Below are 12,134 nucleotides of genomic sequence, written 5' to 3' on the forward strand. Positions count from 1 at the left end.
TAAGGACATTTATGCTTATCTTCGTTGGATAGTTGGTAGCCCTCCCAGATAGCAGTCTATCCTAAGTTATATATTTTCACCTATTTTCAACCTGTTTTTGTACTTACGTATTCTCAAAATGGGTTCAGTACAAAAATAGGTTGTTCTTACCTATTTTTAAAATATAAAGTAACTATAGCAGTTTCTGTATTTCTTATTTCTACTACCTCAATTACTAATAAAAGGGCCAGATTCTTAGCCAAAGATTTTACAGTGCTCTAAATGGGATGGTTATCGAAATTTAAAGTCATCTTGTAGAGACATTAGGTATTTTTGGAAGCAGGTTAGATGAAAAATTAGCAACGCCTTCGCCGGGAATTGAACCACGGACCTCTATTTTACGCGCCCAGCTTGCGGACCACCACAACACGAAGGAATAGCAAAAAGTCGGGAGAAATATCTTATAATCTAATCTTTGCTTTGGTTTTTAATGCTATCACATCACTCGAATAATCTACTTAAATTTAAAATGATCGTAAATTTACTTTTGAAATTTTCTACAATAGTATAAGCTCTTTACACTAATGGTTCTACAACATTTTATTACCAAAACATTTAGCAGGTATAAATAATTTAAAGTGTTTTTGATTAATTCACTGACTTCGGTCATTAACTTAACGTTTACAAAAATGTAATTTATCCTCCACTCTAAGACCGTTTTCCCTGGGCTACTAGTAACAAAATACTACTAAACTCTACTAAGGTGTTTCTGTAATTCGAAATGGCAACAGTTAATTTCTAATGAATGTCTAACGGAATATTTCTCAAGGGAAAAAGATGCCTTTTTCGGTTTACCTGAAGCGCTTCCATCTGCGTGACGCTGATGTGCGTCATTCCGGGGAGATTGGGGACTCAGATCACTATCTCTTCAACTGCAATAGCACACTTAATCAACATCTACGTAGCCCCACTGATCAGTACTGGCCGCAATGGGCCGACAGCATTCCAGAAATAAAAGCAGTACAAAGAAAAGTAGAAAATGTAAACAGTTGATGTGCAGCAATAAATGCGCAGTAGCGTATGGATAAATGTTTCAAACACACATTCCGCATAACTTCTGTATTCTACTTAATGAGTTTATTTTATTTTACGGATGCTATATAGACACTGGAGCGAATTTCAAGCGTAATATGCTGGATATATATTACTTAAATCTTCTTATATTCATTTGCCTGTATTTAAATTATTTTCTTTATTTGTCTTCTTTTTATTATTATTACTGCTACTTTTATTTTCTTCTTTTATAATACTCTTATAATATTGGTGTCTTAATTAACATACCTGGCAAAGTAGATGCAATGTAAGGTACTTAAATCTTGTTACGTAACCGTTCCCAAACTTGTGTTTACTGAAGCCTATGTACTATCTATATCTATGTCAGAATTAGGCCTTGTATGCCCACGTATAATTACCATTAGACCCATTAAATTGTCTGCTGTGCTGATAAATGAAGCACTGAAAGACTTTCCTTGTGAAGGTAAAGACAGTGGTCACCTCTGCTGGTGTTTAGTTTATTTCTTTTGTTTTGTCTGCAACGTCTAATGTCATACGAGAACAAAAGCTGCTCAGACTTAATCTTTCTTGTCCTTCCTTGCATTTTCATGGGGATAATTCCATATGATAATGATAATCTAACTATATTACATACTTTTGTTTGATTCATTTGTAAGTTTCGATAAAAACATATTTTTTAAAAAGGAAATAAGTATTTTTATAGCAGCATAATTTCAGAATGCAAACGGTAAGGTCTTTTGAAATTTTTATATCGTATTGTTTTTTGCTGTTCTTTAAAAATTATAATGAGATGGCTTTTGTACCAAATTGAATGACTTTATTTTGCGTTAATTTACTTTGAATGAGAATTTCTGGGTCTGTATTAATATATTTCTGGAATTTTAAATTGCTGATGAACAAACATGACATTTTCTTCTCTGCTTTATAACCTCTGTAATCGCAGTTTTCGGAAAGAATAAAGGATCATACATAGAAAATACTTTATTTATTTAGCGGGAGAATTTGTGTCCTTGAATAATTCTAAAATTAGAAAACTTCATTATGAATATTTAAATACTGAAATGTTCTAACTACTCAAGACTGAAAAAAATAATCTCCTTAATTGGAAAAAATAAGCTCTTCTTAATTTTAGCTAATACCGTTGTTCTAAGAAAAAAAAAACATACATTCCCGGAATCTGCTTTTAACGCTTTGTTGAGGTCTCATGACAACGCTAATACTGAATAAAAAGAATTAGAAAACATACTCTTTTAATTACCTTTGCATAAGATTCCCTCGAGCATGACTTTTTTTCATCTTGCAGCAGTACTGAGAGAGGAAATTCTACATTCATTGCTGCAATTTAATCATTTTAAAGATACGCTTTACACCCACGAATTACGTTAGAAAAGGGACAGTGATATGCTTAGTTCTAAAAATAAATTTTATTTCATTTTCATATTTCCTTTTGAATTTTTTGTCTTCAGATGAACTTTACTATTAAGCTAGTTTAATGAGTTTGGGAAAATTTCTGTGAGAATCTGAATAGGCTCTGGAAATTTAACTTACCAGTGCTTTATTAATAAAGAAAAAATAATGAAATAAGTTAATATTAATATTTTGGTTATCAGGACATTTGGTTTTGTTTTCGAACAAAATACTTGAAATGGTTTTGTCAGCTAATCAAGATGGAAAAATGTCTCCCTCTCGTCCATCATATTAGCAAATGGCCATCACATGGTATTATTTCTTCATGTTGCCCAATATTATTTATTTGGGGAGAGGGAAGCGGTGAGTCTTAATTGTTAGCTCCCATCCCTAAAAATGTTGAACAAGATTTTCGAATAATAGTCAGGTCAATGCTTCGTTCGATACCCGAAGGAATAAGGATATCTCCTTTGAGAAGTATTGGAAATTGTAATTACGGATGCAATAAATAAAGTTGTAGAAATCTAAAATGAATAAGGCGGAAACCTATTTCTATTGCTCAGGTTGATATACAGCTTACTAAGTAATGTCGCCTTACATGACAGAGCAAGTGTTGCTCCTGTATCCGTTCTTGTATCTGCTTTTCCTTCAGTATTAGCAGTCCATGTGAGCAACAGATTTATAAAGGATTAATAATAGTAATAACTTTACTGCTATAAACTTGTGCTCACCAAGAAACAATTGCTGGTTTTTAAAGAACTTGGCATGAAGGTATGTGTGAGGCAGATTTGCATATGACTTGAATTACACCAAATTGAATTAATCGCACCCAAGACTAAAGTACATCTTATCACTGGTATGTAGCACTCACCCAGACCTGCCCCGAACAAGACGACCCCATTACGAACATCGCCAACTAGGACAAAGTACTCACTATAGAGTACAGCTTTGTGAGTATGATACTAAAATGCATCACCAAGGTCTGCTCAAGACAACCCCTTCCCCATGATGATAAGCCACTCGAAGCTTAGTCTCGATCCCGTTAGCCACTTTTCGCCCGGAAAGCGTCGCCGTCCCTCCACTACACCGGGAGGGACCTACAGAAGGGTGACTAGAACTGCAGCGTGATTGTTTATTATATAATGACATCAAAGGGTATTGAACTTCGAGCATGAAAAGCTAATATTATCTATTGTCAGAAATCGGAACAGAAAAGATCATGATTCGTGGAAGCCGAGTGATCAACGTGGCGAATAGCTTGCCATTTACACCGTTCGGACTTTAATGCAGGAAGCTGTTGGAATCAGTGTTGAGTCACTCGGTTTGTAAAGAAAGAACATGAATAAGTTACAATGCCCTCGTCGGGATTCGAACGCCGGACCTATTGATTGCTAGCTATATGTGCTTTCCAATTTCACAACGAAGGCACGTGGTAAGAACGGAGGAAAAATCCTTATCAGTAGACGTCATAGAGATCGCATAACCCGATGGGCTCTGTATTCTCTCGAAAAACAAACAATAGAGAGAACCGATTTATCGCACTACGCCCACGCGTTATGACTTCTACATTATTGTCTGCCATTCGGATACAGACAGTACCTTTCAAAACAGCGCCTTTTGTCTATACGTATCATTGCGAGGCACAGAGCTGAAGAACATTTGGTATAACGGAGCCAACTTGGTGTGTTGCCAGTACACTAACCTACCGTAGCCTCTTTTCGGAGCGGCAATGCGCTTAACGTCATAGAACCGCAATCAAATGGAACAAGGAGGTCTTGAGAGACGAATCGAGATTCAGTTCGGGCAGTAATGATAGCCATGCGTGAAGTCTCGTGATAAATGCATCAATCTTGCCATCGCTTTACAGTGTCACACTGTTCCCGTAACTCTTATGATGGTACAAGAAGCCATACTACTGTATACAACCTATTTTCACCTTTAATACTGATTTGTAGCAATAGTGTAAAGTAGAGGTACGTTCGTTAAATCTCCAGTCACACGTGTTGCCCCTCATGGCAAGACTTCGAAAAGGAATTTTTAAAAGAGAACAGTTTACCTATGTACAGGAAGGGCATAGTATAGCCGTGGCCAGATTAACACTCTTTCCTGGCATGCCCGATCTCCAGATATATCACCATTTGAGTATGCCGATAATCACTTGAAAGCAAACAAGCATGCAGGCTGGAAAACATGGAAGCTGGTTTGAACTAGAAGCGTGTTTACAGTAACTCTCGAATAAGTTCATAAAGAACAACGTACAGAATCTGTGTGCCTTCAGTTCCATCCTTATCACATCGTGAATTCATTCTAGAAATGGACCAACCATGTACTAGACTATCCATTCACAAATGATGCTTTTGCTTTGATTTTGTAATTACTTATTTATATCAAAGTTGCACTCATAATAAAATTTCTCCGAATTCTGCCAACAACATTTTTGTGCCAAAACGTTCATGGTGATCTTATGGTAAATGGTTCAAACCACAATGGTTCAAGCTCATAACTTCGTTCTTAAGGAAAGAATCACGCGGACAGTCCTGTGACGAGTGAAGTGCAATGATGAGGCCACCTAGCAGTGTGCAATTGTTCACTGTCAGCTGCACGTTTAATTCACCTACTAAATAGTATGTTCTCATATGAACAGGCAACAGATAGCCTTTGATAGTTCACATTATTTTTTGTTATTATGTTTCATTCGCTTTTCATATTATATTTTCCGGTATTTCATAAATAACGGCATCATTCGTTAAGAAATATAATTATACTATTGTATCATTTTGTCCTGCATTTTGTGATACTGAAACGGTTTTAGATGGAATTTGCTTTAGGTTCGCCAAGAAAGGTTAAAGTATCAAACGTATTTCAGAAAATACCAATGAAACATGTGGGTAAATTTAACGACACCTGTTTTCCATTGTAAGAATTTCCAAGTAAAACATGGTTATATATTACTCTATACATGCGAAAGCGCGAAAATATATTTGCAAAATGCCTAGTTTAAGTGGTAAGCGAATTCGATATGAAATTAAATGATTTTTACGTCATTCCATTTACAAGTTCATTTTGCGATATAAAATTAATTGAGGCCATATAAAAGAACATGTTTATACCACAGTAATATATTACAATGAATGCAAATAAATAAGTAATTTGCAAAAATATTCAACTACTTATTCCTATAATTTGCGTTTTCCACCTAATCCCTTTTATTTTATTTGTATAAAATTTTGATAAACTTAATTAATATTTTGCGCAAAAGGAAAGTTCATGCTTTCAGGCTGTAATTTTAAACACTGACTTAAAAATAAAGCAAGATAACTCTTTCAAATTTTGAAACTTCTGAACATTTGATTATTGGAAAACAGAGCAAAATTTACATTATTTAAAAAGAGCGAAAAATTAAATAAATTTAAATTAAAAAGTATTCTCAACGTTAAATCTGTTATTTCTCTTATTTATGGCAATCGCAGTTTAAAGAATTATTATTCTAAATTCATATGTGCATTTAAAATAGCCATCCAAAAATATCATGATGGTTATATATAATGCGATTAGAATATGTGTTCATCGATCATACGTAAAGTTTTGTATTTTCACGCTGCGAAACGTGAGATATTTATGTTTCACATTTAATCAGAAAATTCGGCGATATAAAAGAAGTGCGTTGTCCCTGGCAATATAGCTTGATTTCGAATTTAAACAAAGAAACTGAGCGATTTAAAAGAAATGTGATTTTATTGTCCGAATTAAAATACTTTTAATTGGCGGGATAATCTGATGCCGTCAAACGAAGCGATTTAACGATGAATTCTTTTAAAACGCTCAGTTTCTTTATTTAAATTCGAATATTTGAATTTTCTTTCAAATTGATTCTGTTTTCATTGAAAAACTTACCGATTTAAAAGTAGTCAACACAGATTCATTTCAGTTACAATTAATTTCCCACGAAATTACTTTAACTGGATTCATTAAAATCATCTCTCTATATATGTATAAAGGAGAGTCCGTTTCTTTGTTTGCGCCCTTTATTCTGTCCTTACGTATAGATATTACGCAAAAACATCGTTAAATTCCATTCGATAGCGATCAAAATGGATATTTTCGTTGAGATATGGTACCGGGAATTTTTCGTCATTACAATACTTCCTTTACTTCGTACAGGGAAGTAAAAAGCATTAATTTCGCACTAATATAATATCTAGCACGAAAGTTTATTTTTATTACAGCATTAAAGATTAAATGTTAATTTTAAACTTTCGCTTTGTGTAGCTTTAGTTTCAAAGTCGTTTTAAGTCACTAAAAATAAGAATTTCTTAATCTTGTTTCATAAAATCTTAAATGGTTAACATATTTTTGATAATGTATGTTTAAATCATTCGGCAATTTCCCAACCATCTGCGATGTCTTAAAATGATAAAAGTTACAGCTTTCAAGCTTCGTAACATAAGACATATCTACAATTAATCTTCCTGCCATTTTTCATGTTTCAAGAACAGGGTCAGAAAGTACGGATGAGAAACAAAACTCCTAAACCTTCGACTTTCATAGTTTTAATCTTTCTTCAGCTTCGTTGTTAAAAACATGAAGAAGTTTCAAACACGGAATGATTAATTTCTAAGCTCTTTGGTGATGAATTAGTTTCTTTACAAAAATCTCTTTTTTTTTTGTACTGTGACAAAACGGCGCTGAAGAATAAAAATCGCTATCTGGAAGGCTAATTAGGGAAGTTAAACTTACCTCGAAATATGATTATGGATTACTTGTAAATGCTTAGCTGGAGTAATTAGGCTTATGTAACAGATGACGGAATAAGGGAAATTAATTAATGTTACGCAAAGTTAAAGCATGCGTATTTACGAATCGTAAATTCATATGAAAATAAAGGTAAGGTACATTAAATAGCTAATGCTGAATAAAATAACAACTATGTTTTATGACTTATTACAAAATCTATAACAAAAGATTTAAAGTGGAAACATTGGGAACGATATTTATTGTATATGGGGCTAATGTGTTTATACTTACAACATGGCACTTTTAGTCTTTAATGTTATTCGAGTAATCAAGCTATTATTAACATCCATATATTAATATAATGCTTTATCATGCTATCGAATTTTTAATCGGTTTGGAAAGATAAGTGACAAATTATCAGTAAACTTTTCCACTTTCGAACCTTCCTGGAAAGAAATTCCCAAACACATACATGTGTGCTATTGAAAAATCTTGGTTATGTTATAAGTGTTATAAGGTATTTTTCCCGCCTCCTTAGTGTGCCTTCGTGGTGCAGTAGTCTGCACGCTGGGCCTGTATTCCAGAGAACCGCGGTTCGATTCCCGACGAAGGCGTTGCTCATTTTTCATCTCTCCTGCTTCCAAAACACGTAATGTTACTACAGTGGCGCCCGAGCTAAAAGGGTGGTGTATCGTTATTCTCTATGCCCAGGATTTGGCGATTGGTTGACCTAAAAAAACAGTCGTCGTTTAAAATGCAGAGTTCTGTTTCTTATCGTAATATAAAATTCCACGTTTTTGGGTAATTTATAATAAAATGGGTACTATATAAAAAATTGGAATGTTTTTTTAATTTAAAAATCTGAATGGTTTTAGATTTTAAATTACGTCTAAAGAGGAGTTTCTTTAATGTTTTGTGTATTACCTTTATTTATTAAGTATCATGTTCTTTGCACTTAAACCATAAAATTCAGTTCCATAGCAATGCCGCAAATAATTTTAGATACACAGTTCCGCACTGTGTATCTAAAATTTCCGATACAATACGATAAAGAATTTCCGATACACAGTTCCGCACGCTGGAGGTAAAAAGGTTTCTTCCCCAGTAGAGTGTTGCCATTGCTCGCTTTGAAATTCTTGAGTTTGTTAATCAAAAATTCGTTAAAGGTTTACAAAATATGAAATCGATAATAAAAGAAATTCCAAATTTCAAATTTGGTCTTCCACATGCCCACATTCGTAGGAGGATTACGTCATTCAAAATTCGATGGCTCTATGTACCGATGTTTTATCACAATGAGGGAAATATACATACATTCATTAATATTTTTCATTATTTAATTTCTTCCAATATAATGCAGGACTCTAACATTTGGTGGCAACAGTTTGAAAAGTGAAACGGACATTTATAGTGATTCAACGCAAAATCTCAAAACGAAAACAATAGTCCATCAGGGAAAAAGCCCCTTTGGACTAAAAATCCAGTTAATATTTAATGCATTAATTAGGCTTCTATCTGGTGAGGCATTTAAAAACAAACATTTTTGTGAGAAAATTTATAACAGTTAACCAATAAAATATATTTATCCAATTAAAATTTTTAATTTAGACTCATTTCACCTATTTATAATAATATGCAATTTATTAAAACCCAAAAATATACAAGATTATTTGGACACTTCTTTAAAATTAAACTGAGCAACAAACTCTCAAAATGTATCGTTCGTTGCCTTGAAAAAGCTTAAATAATGCAACAACAGGGACAAAAATTTAAAAAAAAAATTGAAATAATGCATTAAAACATATTGAACACTAAAACAAATATTTATGAAAATAATAAAGTATGCATAAATGGAAGACAAATATTTACAAGAAAGCGCTAACGGAGAATATCAAACTGGTAACTGAGACATACACAATGCGCAATGAAGACAAATTGGTAAAACAGAAATGAAAATACTGGACGTTTCAGGAAATAAGAAACTGAATATTCGCAAACATTTTCATCAGAGATGTATAAGATAAACAGGCAAACCTGTGACTTGAAAGATGCTTTTAGAATGCTAAGAATGAATTATGAAAAATCGAAAGTATTAACTTAAATAATTAGCAAAATTTACAATTTTCGTAGCTGCATACGTTTTAAAAATATGTTTTAGAAATTTTCGCTCGATGTGCTGTTTCCAGCGAGGTAAAAAAATATTTTAAATATGATCAATGATAAAATAAAAGTTTAAAACAAATATGTATTATTTGTGAATTATGATCTAAGTAGTATAATAAAATTCATAAGTAACATCCGCTGGCTAGACGGTATAGTGGTTAGGGAAGCCTACAGAGGTACCGAAGGGTCTGGCTTCAAACGCCGGAAAAGGCATGGATGATTGTAAATGTCTAGCGTCCATGCCGCATGGGGGCACTCGAAATATATGGAGAGCGGAGAATCCTCTCGAGAGTTTAGTGGTAGGGGAAAAGGTGGGAAAGACCTTCGGACCCCCTCTCCCCGGGTCCGAGCGTCTTCCCCACCTTTCCATCGAAATTGGGAGTGGAACTCAGAAAAGTCATACTTTATGGTGCTCAAAACTCTTAACAATAACAGGCGGAATCCTACACTCCTTGCCAAAGTGAATTTCGTGGGCATGTTCTGATGTTCTTGTCAGACAAATAAGAAAAGTTATGAAAAAAAAAAAAAAAAAAACAACTACAACAAATGACATAGAAACGGAAGTCAAAAGACAAAACAATGATTTATAAAAACAGTATGTTCTTTTTGTTATCTTATAATTATCGATTTTTAACATAATTATCTTGAATTTCTTATTGTATTTCCTGAATTTTCTACTGCTATATTCTTATTTATTTCTTGGGAGTTGATTGTACTCATAATTTTGTCAAATATGTTGGTCTTTGGCTACATATATTATAAACCACTATATGTACCTCTCGTATCTTCTCCCGTAACATAAACCACTATATGTACCTCTCTCTCTCTGATATATGTATATATATATTATTAAAATAACGGAAATAGATACAGAGTGTAGACAAAAATATTAATAATATTAAATAGCACAGAATTTAAAAAAGAACAAATGAAAACGATTTGAGACGGTTCCAAGCGTATATAATATTATTAAGCATTTGTTGCATTTATTCCAGGAAAGTTGAGCTTAGTAATATTTATAAAGATCAGAAATTTCGGAATTTATTAATCACCAGCGCCATATCCTATTATCTCTGTAGGGAGCACAAATGAAAGTTTAATGCGACTGAAGCAAACAATAGAAACTAATTTTCCAGCTACAAATCACTGTGAGGTTAATTTAACATTTTATAGTCAAACCATTTCGTTTCAAATTTTTATCTTTTGTTCTGTACATTGTTCCTTTTATTCAAGAGGAAAGAATCATAATAATAGATATGGAAATGTTATTTCTTTTACTCAATTTTTCGTAACATCAACCGGATTCTCCTTTTCCCTTTTCATTTTCTCCCGCTTATATTTTATCGCAATTTTATTATCGAATTGTGGTGAATCTCAATTACTTACTCATTTAACTTCAAAAATGCATTCATTATTATTGTGGTGCGTTGCAAATACATTGCCGTGGTGACATTAACTGAACGATCTGTTCGATTTTTATCCAAAGAATTTTCGTTGTGCACAATAAGGTCTTCTTGAGAGTGCTAAGAAAACTAGCATGAACGTATTCAAAACTTCAGTCTTTTCTGATTAATATGTATTGGATCTGTCTACGGGATGCTTCATAATGCTTGGAAAAATTATATTTTTTAACGGTTAAATCTAGTTAAATAGATACAGTTTAAGTAATGAAATAAGTAGTCAAATTAAGGCAGTTTTGGCGATGTGACTGCTTCAATAAAAATATCCGAAATTTAATTTTTATACAAGCTTTCAAAAAATATCTTTGCATGAAAATTACTTTCTACAGTCTTATTAGATAAAGAGGAAAATAAATTATCTTCATGTAATCAAAATTACTTGAAGTATTATCTCTACATAAAATAAAAGGAAATATCTGTTTGTCTGTGCGTGTGTGTGACTTTCGTTCGTGCTGCGCGTAAGCTAATAGACCAATAGACCCGGGGCTGCGAAATTTGATACATAGGTGCATCTAGACAAGAGCGAGTGCACCTTGAAGTGAATGTTTCAAAATTGGAACGAGATTTTTTTATTTGTTGTTTTTTGATGAAATTGCATCAGATCCATACTTCTCTCTCATTCAATCAGAAACAATGGCGCACATCCATTGTTGCTGATATCAGCACTGATGACACTGGAAAAAATGAGGGCGAAAATTAGCGATTCAAGAGTTTTTATTTAATATCTTTGATTTTAGCTATTTTTTTACAAAAAACGTAGACGTAGACCTTTTCCAGGACCCAGAAAGAATTGTAGAAAGTTTGGTGACGTGACTGAGTTATGAGCGAACAAATACACAGACTTCCTTTATACCATTTGAATTCAAGATTTTTCAACTGGAAGTTGGTGAATTTATTTATTAGGATAATTAATATTTGTATTAAAGAATATTGCTTATTTCATTGTTTATATTATATTTTAATTACATAAAAAGTTTTGAATGCTTTTTTTTGTAAACAAATTTCTTAACTTACTTTATATCATTTGAGTTCTTAAGATTTTTGCAACGTAAGTCAGTTGAATTATTAATTAGGATAATCAATATTTGTATTAAGGGATATTGCTTATTTCATTGTAATTTATATATATATGTATATATGTGATGTACCAGCTTTCGTACGGAATAAATAGATTGGTGAAGAATCATAAACGTAGTCGTAACTTAAATTATCAGACGATAAGTTTAAAAAACAGGACTCATTTATTATTATTCAGGAGAAATAGCAATTACAAAAATCTGATATCCGGAGTAAATAAAAAAATAATTACTAATAACT

Source organism: Stegodyphus dumicola, chromosome 1 (genome assembly GCF_044657685.1).
Source record: "Stegodyphus dumicola isolate Sdum_Otavi_A_Nest chromosome 1, ASM4465768v1".
Classification (NCBI taxonomy): Eukaryota; Metazoa; Arthropoda; class Arachnida; order Araneae; family Eresidae; genus Stegodyphus; species Stegodyphus dumicola.